This window comes from Rhinolophus sinicus, chromosome 3, assembly GCF_057876585.1.
Source record: "Rhinolophus sinicus isolate RSI-liver-muscle chromosome 3, RSI-T2T, whole genome shotgun sequence".
NCBI lineage: Eukaryota > Metazoa > Chordata > Mammalia > Chiroptera > Rhinolophidae > Rhinolophus > Rhinolophus sinicus.
The window spans coordinates 41,575,623-41,589,647 of NC_142503.1; positions in this window are offsets into that span (position 1 = coordinate 41,575,623).

Consider the following 14,025-nt stretch of genomic DNA (forward strand, 5'->3'; position numbering starts at 1 on the left):
GCCTGGCCAGTCCTGCCTAGAAGATTCTAATGGCGCACCTGCTTCACACAGACATTCTCCCACACACTATTACCACATAAAAAAATGCAACATTGATGCAATCATCTTGTCTAACACAGTGCTTCTCAACCTTTAATGTGCATATAAACTACCTGGGGTGGGAGCTGAAACTATTTCTAACATGCTCCCAGGTGACATACCTGCTGCTGATCCATAGCCCACACTTTGAGTCGCAAGGATCTAATTAGTATACAATCCATAGTCAACTTTATTCAGTTGTCCCAGAATATCTTTGACAGTTCTTAATTCTTTTCTAATTCAGGATCCAGTCAGGAATCATTGTATTACATTTGGCCATCATGTCCCGTTAGGCAGAGATCATGAACTTTGTATTGGCTGCTCACTTAGTTACACTAAGACCCAGTGCAAGTTTTCTTTCCCCTTGTGAGACATCCCGTCCCCATTAAATACTTGGACCAGGACCACCCTTCTCACAGTCTCAGTGAGGGAGGGGCAGAGCAGAAGTGGTGTCTTGTCCAGTTACATCTGGAAGGAAGCACCTGGAGATGACACTGGAAGGTCTAGGTTCTATTATGTGCTTTTTAATGCAAACACACATGGCCTGGACTTTCTGAGGCAAGTTCAGGGATATGGTGACTGACTCAGAATAGCAACACAACACTGAAACACAGCTGCAAGGGAGTTTTACTGTTCTTCCCAGACAGAAAGATCTTATCCATTCTCTCCAGAGAAATTACAGTCCAATGCTACATACAAGCATGGTGACACCCTGTGGTGTACAAACTTTATATCCTATTTCCCAGAGCTTATAATTTAAATCAGTTGAATCCCTCCTAGAATAACTCTCCCAAGGGCCCTAGCAGGATGGTCCTGGGAACCTGCAACTGTCCAAATCACACTGTCTAGTGTGGGCTCTGCAATCTCCCTCATTCAGTGTCCCCATCGCCACTCAGCTGTTACCTCTCCACAGTGGCCTCTACTAAAAACACACATATTGCCTAGAAGGACGATAGATTAATCCTTATGGTCAGCTGGCTAGCAAAGACTCTCACCTGAAGAATCAGGAATCGGGATAGGTTATTTTTCACGTTGATGGGGAGGAGGGTTATATGGCAGGATAGGAGTGGAAAAGCAGGGAACCAAATAAACTGGAAGCACAGCAGGTCATCTGGTACCTGGGATGAGAATAAGCGTCTGAATAAAAGTGGTATCAAAAGGAGACCGGGAAGTTCCTCATTCACCAGCCTCACACTTTGTCCTAAGATCAACACATCACGTTCCCAGGCAGCATAGGAGTTATTTCACAGAATGACAAAGAATCCAAGATTAGAAGGTTTTAGATCTAGAAGCCCCCCTCCATCCTCAATACAGTTTTCCTTGACAACACTTTTTTTTGGTTTTAATTTAATGTTTTTTTTTTATTTTATTGGGGAATAGTGTGCTTCTCCAGGGCCCATCAGCTCCAAGTCATTTTCCTTTAATCTAGTTGTGGAGGGTACAGCTCAGCTCCAAGTCCAGTCGCCGGTTTCAATCTTAGTTGCAGGGGGCGTAGCCCACCATCCCATGCGAGAGTTGAACAGGCAACCTTGTTGAGAGCCCGCGCTCTAACCAACGGAGCTATCTGGCCGCCCCTCCGCAGACCATTGTCTTCAATCTAGTTGTGGAGGGCGCAGCTCCCTGCCCCATGTGGGAATCGAACCAGCAACCCTGTTGTTCAGAGCTTGCACTCTAACCAACTGAGCCAGCCGGCAGCCCGACAACACTTTTATAGGATTATTTTCATCTCTGCTTGAGCATTTCCTCTGTGAGATCCACCATGTGCCTCCATTCCTAAAAAATTACTTAACATTAACAGCTAGTGGTATTGAGTGCATTCAACACGGGCACCATTCTAAGGGCTTTACACACATTTAGTCATTTAATCTCCACAACAGTCCTAAAATGGTGGTTCTATTACAATCCCCATTCTACAGATGAGCATAGTGAGGCACTGAGAGATTTAGTAACTGGACCAAGATGACACACATCTAAATTGGATCCAAGAAGAGGGATTCCAAAGCCAGTGATCTTAACCACTTCTCTAAACTGCCTCCCAAGAAGACATAAAGCAGAACAATTGCTGCCTGTAGAAGTTTAAATCCTAAAATATGTAGCACACATACATACTCATTCATCTTACAATTTTAAAATTCATAATGCAATGCAATGCACTTTTAAAACAATGCCGTGCCTTGTTTTTTCTGCTTTTCCTATTTTCTATTATTTTACTTGTGGTAGGCTCAGCACAGACCTGCTGGGCAAAGACTTGTGCCAGAGAGGAAAGATAAAGATTCCTTCTATAACTCACCCATGACAGGAAACTTCCCAAGGCTGCAGGGGAGGTTTGGAAAGGGGAGGGGAGGGAAAGGAAGGAAAATGGCTAAATACTGTTTCTGAGATAGCTGATGACTTCCAAATTGATAAAGCTTGCCTCAGTCTTTCCACTTTGGTGTCTTGCAGGCATCTCCAACTTAAGTCCAAACCCAAATACTTGATTTCCACCACCATTCCCCAAAACTGCTCTCACCCACTTCATTAAACCATACCACTGGTCACCTGGTTTCTTAGGCCAAAACCATGGGAGTTCCCCAAGATTTCTTTTTCCCTAACATTCACAGTAATTCCATCGGCAAGTCCTCTTCGTCGTACTTTCTAAAGATATCCAGTATCCAACCATTTCTCACCATCCTGCTGCCCCTATCACCTCCTTAGTCTGAGTCACCATCATCTCCTGCCTGGATTACTGCACTAGCTTCCTGTCTGGTCTACCTTTGCTACTCTGTTGTTGTTGTTTTTTTTTTAGCCTTCTTCTACTCTTGCTTCCCCAAAGACTTTACTCCACACGGCAGCATTGACCTTTAAAAACATAGGTCACATCATTTCTCTCTCTGCTCAGAATCCTCTGATGGCTTCTCATGCAACTTAGAATGAAATAAAAATTTCTCATCATCGTCAACAAGGTGGACTCTATGTGATCTGATCCCTGACCACCTCTCCAAGATCATACCTTCTCCCCTCACCCCCTGCTCATTTCACTCCAGCCACATTGGCCAACACTTGTTTTTCAACTTGCTATTCCTTAAACACCCTAAGTTTATTTTCCCTTTACATTTGCTGTTCCCTTTGCTTAAATTGCTTTTCCTTGTTCCCAAACCGAGTAAGGCTCAGTCCCTAATTCTATTCAAATGTCACCTCCCTGAAAATACTTTCTAAAATAACTGTTCCAATCCCACCTCCAACCATCACTCTGTATCTCTTTATTCTGCTCTATTTTTCTTTGTAGCACGTATCACTCCTGAAATCATATTTTATGTTTATTGTTTACTTATTTCTGATTTATCCTGTTAGATTATACATTTTATGAGAGCAGGGATCTTGTCATGTCCTGTTCACAGTTGTTTCCCCAGTATCTGGTACAATCTAAGTGCTCAATTATTATTAATTTACTTTATGAATATAGTCTAACAAGTCCAAAACTTGTTTTTAAACTGCCTTACTGGTATCTTGATTCATATGTCTCACTGTGAATGACCTTTCTGTTCCAAAGGAAACTCAAACTTAACATGTTGAAAACCTGAGCTTATTGTTGCTCCTGATTCTCTTCCCCAAGCTGCTTGCCCCTGTCATTCCCAAGCTTAATTAACAGCATTATTTTCCCGGGTCCTCAAGACAGAAATCTGAGCATCGTTCTAGATTTCACCCTCTTCCTCACCCCCAATCTATCACCAAATCTTGTCTTTTCTACTTGTATCAGATTATGTTTTTAGTTACAAACAACAGAAGCCACTCAAGCTAGTTTAAGAAAAAGAAAAGAATTTTTTAAATTATTAGATAGCACAGCATCTTCAGGAAGGTCTGAGAGCCGACCTTGGAGGATCTGTAGACAAAAACAATGCCCTGCCAGGTTGCCCCGCCAGGCTGTCCAGTAGAAACCCTGCCACTGCCACTGCTGGCACAGGGCCTATGGATTATAACAAACCTCAGGGTGAAAAGTGATGGCTAGGACCGCTGTCTCTCAAAACTCAGTGTCCCACCACTATCCTTGTCAGAATGAATTCCATATGCTATTTCCTTCTTCATGTACTTCTTTTTTAAAACAAGCCCTAATAGACATCTGAGGGGCAGAGCCCAAATCAGATTCCTGTGCTCCCTCTGACATGGAGGCTGGGGAAGTGAGTTTCTGGCTTCTTCTTTGAGGAGGTGGACTCATAAGTTGGGAAATTCCCCAACCATAGGAAGTGTGTTTGAGAAACGCAGGACAGCCACGAGGCATCACAGACGTTAGTTAACTATCGCCTATTGCCCAAGTGCACCCACCGCCACTGACTCAGCTCAAGTCTTTGTAATTCGCGGTCTTGACTAATGTGATAACCTCCTAACTGGTTTCCTTCCTCTTTTCTCACCTCCACACTCATGCTAGAGCAATGCATCAAAAAGCAAATCTCACCAAATCACTCCCTTACTGCCATCCATTTTGTTTTTTTATAAACAAAAGGTCCCTCAGAAGTTCTCGTTGTCTATAGATGAAGTCCAAATCCTCAGATTACCACGTAGAGCTTTTTGCAACGTGGTCCTTTCCAAGAGCATCTCCTCATTCAGGATCCTATGCTTCATTTCCACCAAACTATTTGCCCTACTCCAAACATTGCCTAGTCTTTCCTGCTTCTGTTCCCTTACACATACTGTGTCTTGCTCCTTAGAATGGCCCTCTCCCCAGCAAACTATTCCTCATCCTTCAAAACTCACCTCAGGCATCACCTCTCTGCATGTACCCTGATCCCCAATTCAGAACAAGTCACTGCTCACTTGACTCTCCCTTGGCCCATACCTTGATCAGCACTTATTCTGTTTATTGGTAATTGTTTCCTTCCACACCTGTCTCCGTGACTGGACAGAGCTCGACCTGAGCTCTTTGATGGCAACAACCATTGCCTTATTTTTGTATCCATAACAGGTTGTCTGGCTCATAGCAGACCCCATAAACATTTGTTGGATGAATGGTAGTGCTGCTGCTAATTCTGTCCATCTGTGGAACACATATTATGTGTCAGACACTGTACCAAGATATAAGCAAATGTACATATTTCCATACATTGTGTTATTTAATACATACAATGATTCTATGAGGGAGGTATGGTTGTCCTCATTTTATAGATGGGGAAAATGAGCCTTCATGAAGATATAAAACTTTCCCAGTGTCACATGACCAGAGACCAACTGAACTGACATTTGAACTTGGATTTATTTGATTTCAAAGCCTATATATACTCTTAATTAATTTACTCTATAGCCCCTGTGAATATACAAATATGTGGAAGAAAGAATAAATTGAAAGTGTGAAGTTGTATATTGTACTCTCTACAGTTAGAATTACTCTCTAGCCTGCACAGCCAGAAGACTTTCCTTGGTTTTTGTTGTTATTGTTGTTGTTGTTGTTGTTGTTTAATGATTTTACTTATTTTGTTCTGCTGGAAATGTACAGACAGTAAGCTCCTTCAAGGCAGGAAGTCATATCTTTTTCACTTCTATGTTTACACATTTGTATTAGATGCCTAAGGTTGACAAAATAAAGTACCACAAACTGGGTGATTTAAACAACAGAAATGTATTGTCTCACAGTTCTGGAGGCTGGAAGTCTGAGATCCAGATGTGGGCAGGCCATGCTCCCTCTGAAGACACTGAAGGTGGATCTGTTCCAGGACTCTTGCCTAGCTTCTGGTAGTTTCTTGGCTTGTGACAGCAGAACTCTAATCTTACATGGCGGTCTCCCTGTGTGGACACAGAGACCAAATCTCTCTTCTAGAAAGACACCGTTGCTTTGGGAAAGGACCCACCCTAATGACCTCATCTTAATTTGATCATTTGCAAAGAGACTATTTCCAGATAAGGTCACATTCACAGGTACTGGGGGTTAGGACTTCAACATACTTTGGGGGTGACACAATTTAACCCATAATATCCTATGTCTAGCAAAGTGTCATGCAGTTAGCAGATGTTCAGTTAAGGTTTTTTAAAAGACCCTGAGAACACCCAGCGAGACCTGGCCTCTAGCCAGGTGTGTTTGAGACCCTCCACCCATGGGCAAGGGTGAGGTAACTATGCATTGTTTGGTGGCCACATCGTTGTCTGCTAAATCTCTGCAGGGCTGGCAGGTGGAGAGGACCCGTAGTGAATACAGGCCATCTTCCCTTAGAAAACAGTCAGTATTTTCTCCCCGGAAGGATATAGTGTCCTGGGACTCATTTGTAGATAAGAAGAAAGGGATGTGGGCTGGCTGCTTGTATGGCAGTGGTGTCGGGCCAAGATGTTGTAAACATGCCATCCTCTGGAATGTGTCTGCCTGCTTCGCTTGGCAGATTCCTCAAGGACTGGAGGAACTCCAGCCAATGTCTGAGTCTCTGCCTCCTTACTTGGGGCCCATGAGAATCTGTCCTGCTGTCCGCAGTCCACTCCTCTGTGCCTTCTTGTTCCTCCCCCAGTACTGGCCTCAGGGAAGACTTATTTTATTCTATTTTTAACATTTAGACACATATCCTATTAAGCATTTCTTGGATGCCTGGCACTTTATGTGTCTCATGTCATTTGACCTTTGCCATAATAACATGAAGCAGAGTTTTCATTTAATTGCAGAATACATCATATATAAAAATGAATAATTTTTTTCTGTAGAACTATAAAAATAGTAATGAAATTTGTAACCACTCCCCAAGATAAGAAACAGAACATTTCCCGTATCTTAGAGGCTTCTGTGGACTTCTCTCCATTTATATCGTCCTCTCTTCCCTGCAAAAGAAACATCTGAATTTTGTATTCACTATACCCTTGCTTTTCTTTGTGGTTTACCAACTACGTACGCATCTCTTGGAGTATAATACTTAGTTTTGCCAGTTTTTGTTCTTTATATAAATGGAATCAAACTGCCTTAGTAGCTTATTTCTTTATAGCATCATTATGTTTTTAGATACATGCAATAGTAATTGTTGATACATGCAATAGTAATTCAATCATTTTCTCTGCTGTGTGTTTTTCCACTGTATAAATACACCAGAAGCTATCTATTCTACCTACTCTTTATAGACATTGGGAATGTCACCAGTCGGAGCTGTCATGAACAACGCTGCTGGGGACCTTCTGCCACGTGGCTTCTAGCGCACACAGGCAGAGTTTCTCTAGGCTGCATACTTACAGGTATAATGGATGGGGTCAGGATATGCACATGTTAACTTTATTAAGTAATGCCCAAGTGTTTTTGAAGGGCTAATACCAAGTTGTACTCCTGCTATCAGCGGATTAGAGATTTCATTACTCCACAGACTTGCCAACATCTGGCTTTATCGGTATTAAACGTTGTGTCCATCTGGGGGGAGGGGTATGAAATTATCATTTTAATATGCATGTCCTTGATTACTAAAAAGGATGAGCACTAACGAGGTTAACTCCTTTTTTATGAAGTGCCTATTTCTGTTCATTTTGCCTTTGAGTTCTGTTGTCTTTTCCTTATTAATTTGTAGTAATTTTTAATGTAGTCTGATACTAGTCCTTTTTGATTACTGATTTTCATGTGTTGAAATATCTTCTTCATCTTATGACTTCTTTTTTTTTTAACTCTCTATACAGTGTCATTTGATGACAGACATTTAACAGAAGTGAAATTTTCAATTTTTTTTTTTGTGGTTTATGTGTTTTGCTTAAAGAAAGCCTTCCTACCCTTAGATTATCATAAAGATATTCTCCTAATTTATCTTCTAAAAGATTTATACCTTTACCTTTCATAATTAACTCATTATTTCACTTGTACTTAATGTTTGGGTACAGCTTTTATTGCTGCTGCTGAGAAGAGTCAATTGTCAGTGCAACTTGATCTTCTGAGGGCAATTTATCTTTTCTCTCTGTTTTCTTATAACAGCTTTATTGAGATATAATTCACATACGAAAAAATTTGCTTTTTTAAAGTGTACAATTCAGGGGTTTTTAGTATATTCAGAGTTACACAACCATCACTAATATCTAATTTTAGAACACTGTCGTCACCACCACCCCCCAAACCCCACATCAATAATTAAACGTCATTCCCTATTGCCTCCGCCCTTCTCTCCCTGACAACCACTAATCAACTTTCTGTCTCTTTTCTCTTCTGACTTGCCTATTTTGGACATTTTATATAATGAAATCATACATTATATGTGGCCTTTTGTGACCGGCTTTTTTCAGTTAAGCATATGCTTTTGAGGTTCATTCATATTGCAGCATGTATCAGTACTTCATTCCTTTTTATGGGTAAATAATTTTCCATTGTGTGGATATACCACAGTTTGTTTATTCATTCATCAGTTGGTGGACATTTGGGTTATTTCCACTTTTTGGTTATTATGAGTAGTTCTGCATAAATGTACAAGTTTTGTGTAGATATATGTTTTCAGTTGTATTGACTATATATCTAGCAGTGAAATTGCTGTAGCAATTCTATGTTCAACATTTTGAGAACCTGCCAAACTGTTTCCCAAAGTGACTGCACCATTCTCTCTGAGAGCTTTTAATATGTTGGGTTTTTATTTTTATTTTTATTTTATGGTATTCTGTAGTTTTACTATTATACGTTTATATGTGGATTTTTTTTTTAATTCTTCTTGAGAGTCATTGGGAGTCCTGGATTGGAGTCTTTAAATTATTCTGACAAAAGTCTCAGCCATTACCTCTTCAAGTATTTTTTCCTCTGCATTCATTCTATTATTTTCCGATACTCTAATTAAAAGTATGCCAGACCTCAGTCTATTTCCATTTGATCTCTCATATCTTCTATCTCTTTTGTTTTTCTGTGCTGCGTTCTGGGTAATGTCTTCCCCCTATCTTCCAGTTTACCAGTTTTCCCTTCAGATTTAATACCGTGTTTAGTTCACCCACTGATTTTTAAATTTCATTTATTAATTTTTTATTTCTAGGAGCTTTTTTATGGTTCTTTTTCAAAATTGCTCATGTTCCTTGCACATGTTTTCAAGCTTTTCTTTTTATTCTTGAAGCAATTAAACATAAAATTTTAATACTGTGTCTGATTATTCTGATATCTGAAAACTGGTTTTCTTCTACTCTTTCTTTTTCTTTTTTTTTAAATTAAAGTTTATTGCGGTGACAATTGTTAGTAAAGTTACATAGGTTTCAGGTGTACAATTCTATAATACATCATCTATATATCACATTGTGTGTTCACCACCCAGAGTCAGTTCTCCTTCCATTACCATATATTTGTTCCCTTTTACTCTCATCTAAAAACCCCATCCCTCTTACCCTCTGGTAAGCACTAAATTATCATAGTGTCCTGTTTTCTAGTGTGTTTTTTGTTTTATTTTGTTGTGAATTGCTTATTTTCCTTGTAATTTTATCTGAAAAAAATTCTGTAAGGCCTGGATTGAAATTGAATTCCTCTCAAGAAGATTCAAATTGCTTCTGCCAGTCTCCTGGGGGCACTAATATGGTACTACTTTAAGACAAATTCTTCACTCAAAATCTTTTGACCTCACAGGTGGCCTGAATTCAGACTGATAAAGCCTTATGAGAGCTCAGTTGTGATTATAATCTTGGAGGAGAAGTTGTTTTGTCCCTCCACCCAGTAACTAGGTCAATACAGGCAAGTCTCCGAGCTCTCCCCTCTGAGACAGGGTTGTTGGTTTTTTGTTGTTTTTTTTCTTGTTCATGCCTTTGGGAGCTCAGTTGGTTCTAAGGTATCTTATTCAATCTCCACTTTGGGCAAGCTCTAGGCTTATCTTCTACCTCTGGAGTCATGTACATACATCAAAGTGGAAGTTCAAGTTTCCTGGCTTCTGCAGAAAACCTCTGGGTGAAAATCACCTTGTCCCTCGGTGACCTCTAGGTTCTTGCTGTTACTTCCCTTTTGGGATTCACAGAATCTTTACTTTCAAGACACTTGAACAAAGTGCTAAACAAACAAACACTTTTTTCACTTTCATTTTAGGTGCTTTGGTAGCGTCATTCAGTTTATCTAATTTGTTGCACTGCCAGAAACTGAACCCAGGTGGTCTTAATCAGTGAGTAAAGTGAGGCTTAGTAAAGCTATCTAAGTCTCCAGGCCAGTAAATGCGTAGTGCTGACTTGAAGAAGCCCCAGGTGGCCTGACCTCTCAACATGGCACTCTGGCTGGTGGAAAGGTAGAAAGGTTTTAATTTTAAAGCTAGAAACTCTCAAGTAAAAGTTCCCAGGAAGGCTTCTGTATCCCCTGGAAAAAGGAAGTTGATATTGTTTCAAAGGGAAAGTAGCTTCCCTTTGTGTTTCCCGTTTCCATATCATCTGCCCTTTAATATTGTCTTCATTCATGAATTTGGCAATTTTGTATGTTACAAAAGGTAGGACGTGGCAGGGATCAGCCTGATTCCATGGAATCAGCCAAGGCCAGAACTTTGACCTAGAGGTTATCTCTCGATTCCTTCATTTAATAGATGTTTACTGAATAATGTGTTTGTGGGGGCAGAGCCCCAGAAAGTAGTTTCCAGGCTCTCGGCCTCACATAGACAGGTGCTGGCTCAGGTAGTAGATGGCCATCAACTGTGATTGGATGGCCATCAGCTGTGGCTAGTTGGCCGTCAGCTGTAACCAGTGAGCCATTGGCCACTAATATATCTGCTGTGGCTACGCTAGCAGAGAGGAGAAAGAATGGGGGCTAGCAAGAAGATGGTGGCTGAGCCTGCAAGCGGAGCAATGAGGGTTGAGAATTGTATGGCTCCTGTTTCCTGTTTCTCCGATCCAGCCTCCAGTGAGAGTATAGTGCCGCCAGAGAGAATATAGTGGTATGACTCCCCCATCTATGGCTCCATGGGTGTTCCTTGTTGGCCTCACTATATCCTGCGTTCTTATGTGTGGAGCGGGAGCAGAGACCCTGCAGGCTGCCCTGCACAACAAATGGCGCAGCGAGCAGGGTCTCCCGCATGACAGTGTTGTTCCTGGGGGATTCACTGAAAGGGAGACCCAATATTTACATTCATGGAGCTTACAGTGATAAAGGAGACAGAGAAGTGGAGCAGACTTTGTAAGGCTGGGAGAGTTGCCTCAAAAGGGTAAGCACGGGTTGCCACGGCATCAGCAAGGCATCAGGGGCTCAGGAAAAGTTTCTTGGAAGAAGTGACATCTCAGCTGAGAACCTGAGGGTGAACAGGGATCGGCCAGGCAAGGAGAGGAGGAGGCCAGTGTGTGCCACATGTAGAAAGTTCTGGACCCAAGAGTTAAGGTGAGGAGTGGCAAGAGACAAGGCTGGAAGGTGGGCAGGGGAAGGATCTTACCTGTTGCCTTAAGATGTTTGGACTCTATCTGCAGGGAAATAGGAAGCTATACCGGGTTTTAAGGAGAGTTGATTTAGAAAAATTGCCGTGGCTGCACGATTGGAAATAGATTGCAGGGGGAAATGAGATCATGGTGGCCTGAGACTGAGACATAGAATTTAGGAATTGACTTTGAAGCCAGACACCTGGGTTCCAATCCTGGTTTCAATGCTTTTTAGCTGTGTCACTTTAGGCAAATTACTTAACTTCTTTTGCCTCAATATCTTCATCTGCAAAGTAGTAGTGTGATAGGATCCACCATACAGAGTTGTGAGACTTAAATGGCTTAACATATATATAGTGCTTTTGACAATACTTAACATATGTGGGGATGGAGCCCCAGAGAGCAGTTTCCAGGCTCTCGGCCTCACGTGGAAAGGTGCTGGCTCGGGTAGTAGATGGCCTTCGTTGTGACTGGTTGGCCATCAGCTGTAACTGGTTAGCCCTTGGCCACTGATGTAACTGCTGTGGCTGAGCTAGCAAGGGCAGATTGCAGTTAGCAAGGGGGTTGGCTTGTTGGCAGAGAAACGGACGGTGGATTGCGGCTAGCAAGTGGGGTTAGCAAGCGTGGATGGTGGATTGTGGGTCATGTGGATCCTATTTCCTGTGTCTCACCTGGCCACCAATGAGACTGGAGTGCAGGAAGACCCTTTGTTGGGGTATTGGCGGATGTTTGCTTTTGTCAACCAGCTGCCATTGAGAATATAGTGGTATGAACCCCATATGTATGGCTCCGTGGGTGTTCCTTTTTGGCCTCACCATATCCTGCGTTCTGGTGTGGGAGCAGGACCAGAGACCCTGCATGACACATGGCGCAGCGAGCAGGGTACGGTGCTGGCCAAAACTCTCCGAAGGGCAGGGAGCAGTTTATGTGTATGAACACTCAGTCTCAGGAAGCCCGTGAGGAGCGGCGCCAGGAGCAGGAAACGTGATCTACCTGGGAAAAACGTGACCCCTCAATGAATTGGTGGTCCTCTCAAGCCTCCAGATGGCACGCCACCCTGTTGGCCAAAGCAAATGTTGTCTTCCTTTTGGTGGTCTGCTGTTGCCATGGGCTTCTAGAGTTGTGGACATTTTATACAGAGGCCTCCACCCAATCGGATACCTGGCACGGGGAGCAGGATCCCGGCCAGGTAAGAATGATGTCTGACCCTGCACAGTAGGACATGTGACCCCACACAGTGTGTGGTGCCTGGTAGCGACTGTTCTCAGGAGTCCCCACGTGGAGGGGTGGGAAGATGTGGATGGTTCTCCAATCAGATAGACCGGTGAAAGTGAAGGTCATTGAGCCATGTAGGCTGGGAAGTGCTTGCTGAGGCAGCCCACATGTGGGACTTGTAGACCCAGGAGGAAACACTGCTGAGTCCTCAGTGGAGGATGCGGGTGAGGTCAAGGTCATCCCATTTGGAGAGGGCACACATTGTGAGGCCAATGCACAGCCCTGGCGAATGACAGTGGACTATGGGGAATTGCCTTCCATCCCTGATTTGATGGACCTCTTCACTGTTTGCTTGGAAACGTACCACCATACAGTGGAACTGGCGGATATTGGCTTCCTGTGTATCGCCTGACTGCCAGCAAGACTGGTGCAGGAAAACCCCTTGGTGGGGTACAGGTGGATATTTGCTTTTGGGTCTCGACCAGCTGCCATTGAGAATATAGTGGTATGAACCCTCCATATAACCCATGGCTCCGTTGGTGTTCCTTTTTGGCCTCTGGTGTGGGGAGCAGGACCAGAGACCCTGCATGACAACATATATTCAGCACTTAATATTATTGTTATTTGAATGGACAGGACTTAGTGGGTGATTAAATAAAAGAAGTAGGGGAAGAGAAAAGTCCAAGATAGTTGATGAGGATTGAAGTGATGAGAAACCCAGACGGAGGTGCAGGTTAACTCAATAGGAGGAGCCAGTGGGACATTTATGGAGAGGTGTTTTGTCTACAGCTGGATGTCCTTACTTTCTTGTTCTCTGTGTATCCCTGAAGCTAGGACGTGAAGAGTTCGGGAACAATGATAGTAAGATTCAGTTCCTGCCTTCCCAGAGCTAACAAAACTGGTGTTTTGCTAGAAGAATCCACAGGGTGCACATGGGATGGCACCTACCTAAGCTTAGGTAGGCAGGGAATACTGAGTCAAGTTGTGAAGAACAAGTAGGAGCTATGCAGGTGACAGGGAGCAGGGAGAGGAATAAGGCAGGGGCTATTCCAGGGAGGGGGGGGGGAAACACGCAAAAGCAGAGCAATAAGAGAACAATATGCTGGAACAAAGGTTGAGGAGGGCAACAGTGGGAGATAAAATGAGGAAATGACGAGGCTGATCTTGTAAATAGTGCTACAGAGTTCAGACGTTACTCCCTCTTCTCAACACCTACAATGAGATGTTGACTTCTTTTTTTCTCCTTTACCTTTTCTGGAAAACTCTGACTTCTTTACAACATGCAAAATACTCTTGCCCATTGCTTGCACTTAATGAAAATAATTAATAGCAGATCTGTTCTATCGGTGTGGTGGGTCGGTACACACTGTCTTCTGGGGGCCTGGACTCCTCTGTAATTCTGCATCAAAGGGGTTCGCTCCAAGGAGTGGGGTTGAGACCTGGCTACCTTTCTCTCTGTGGGACGCCCAGGGCAGATGACAG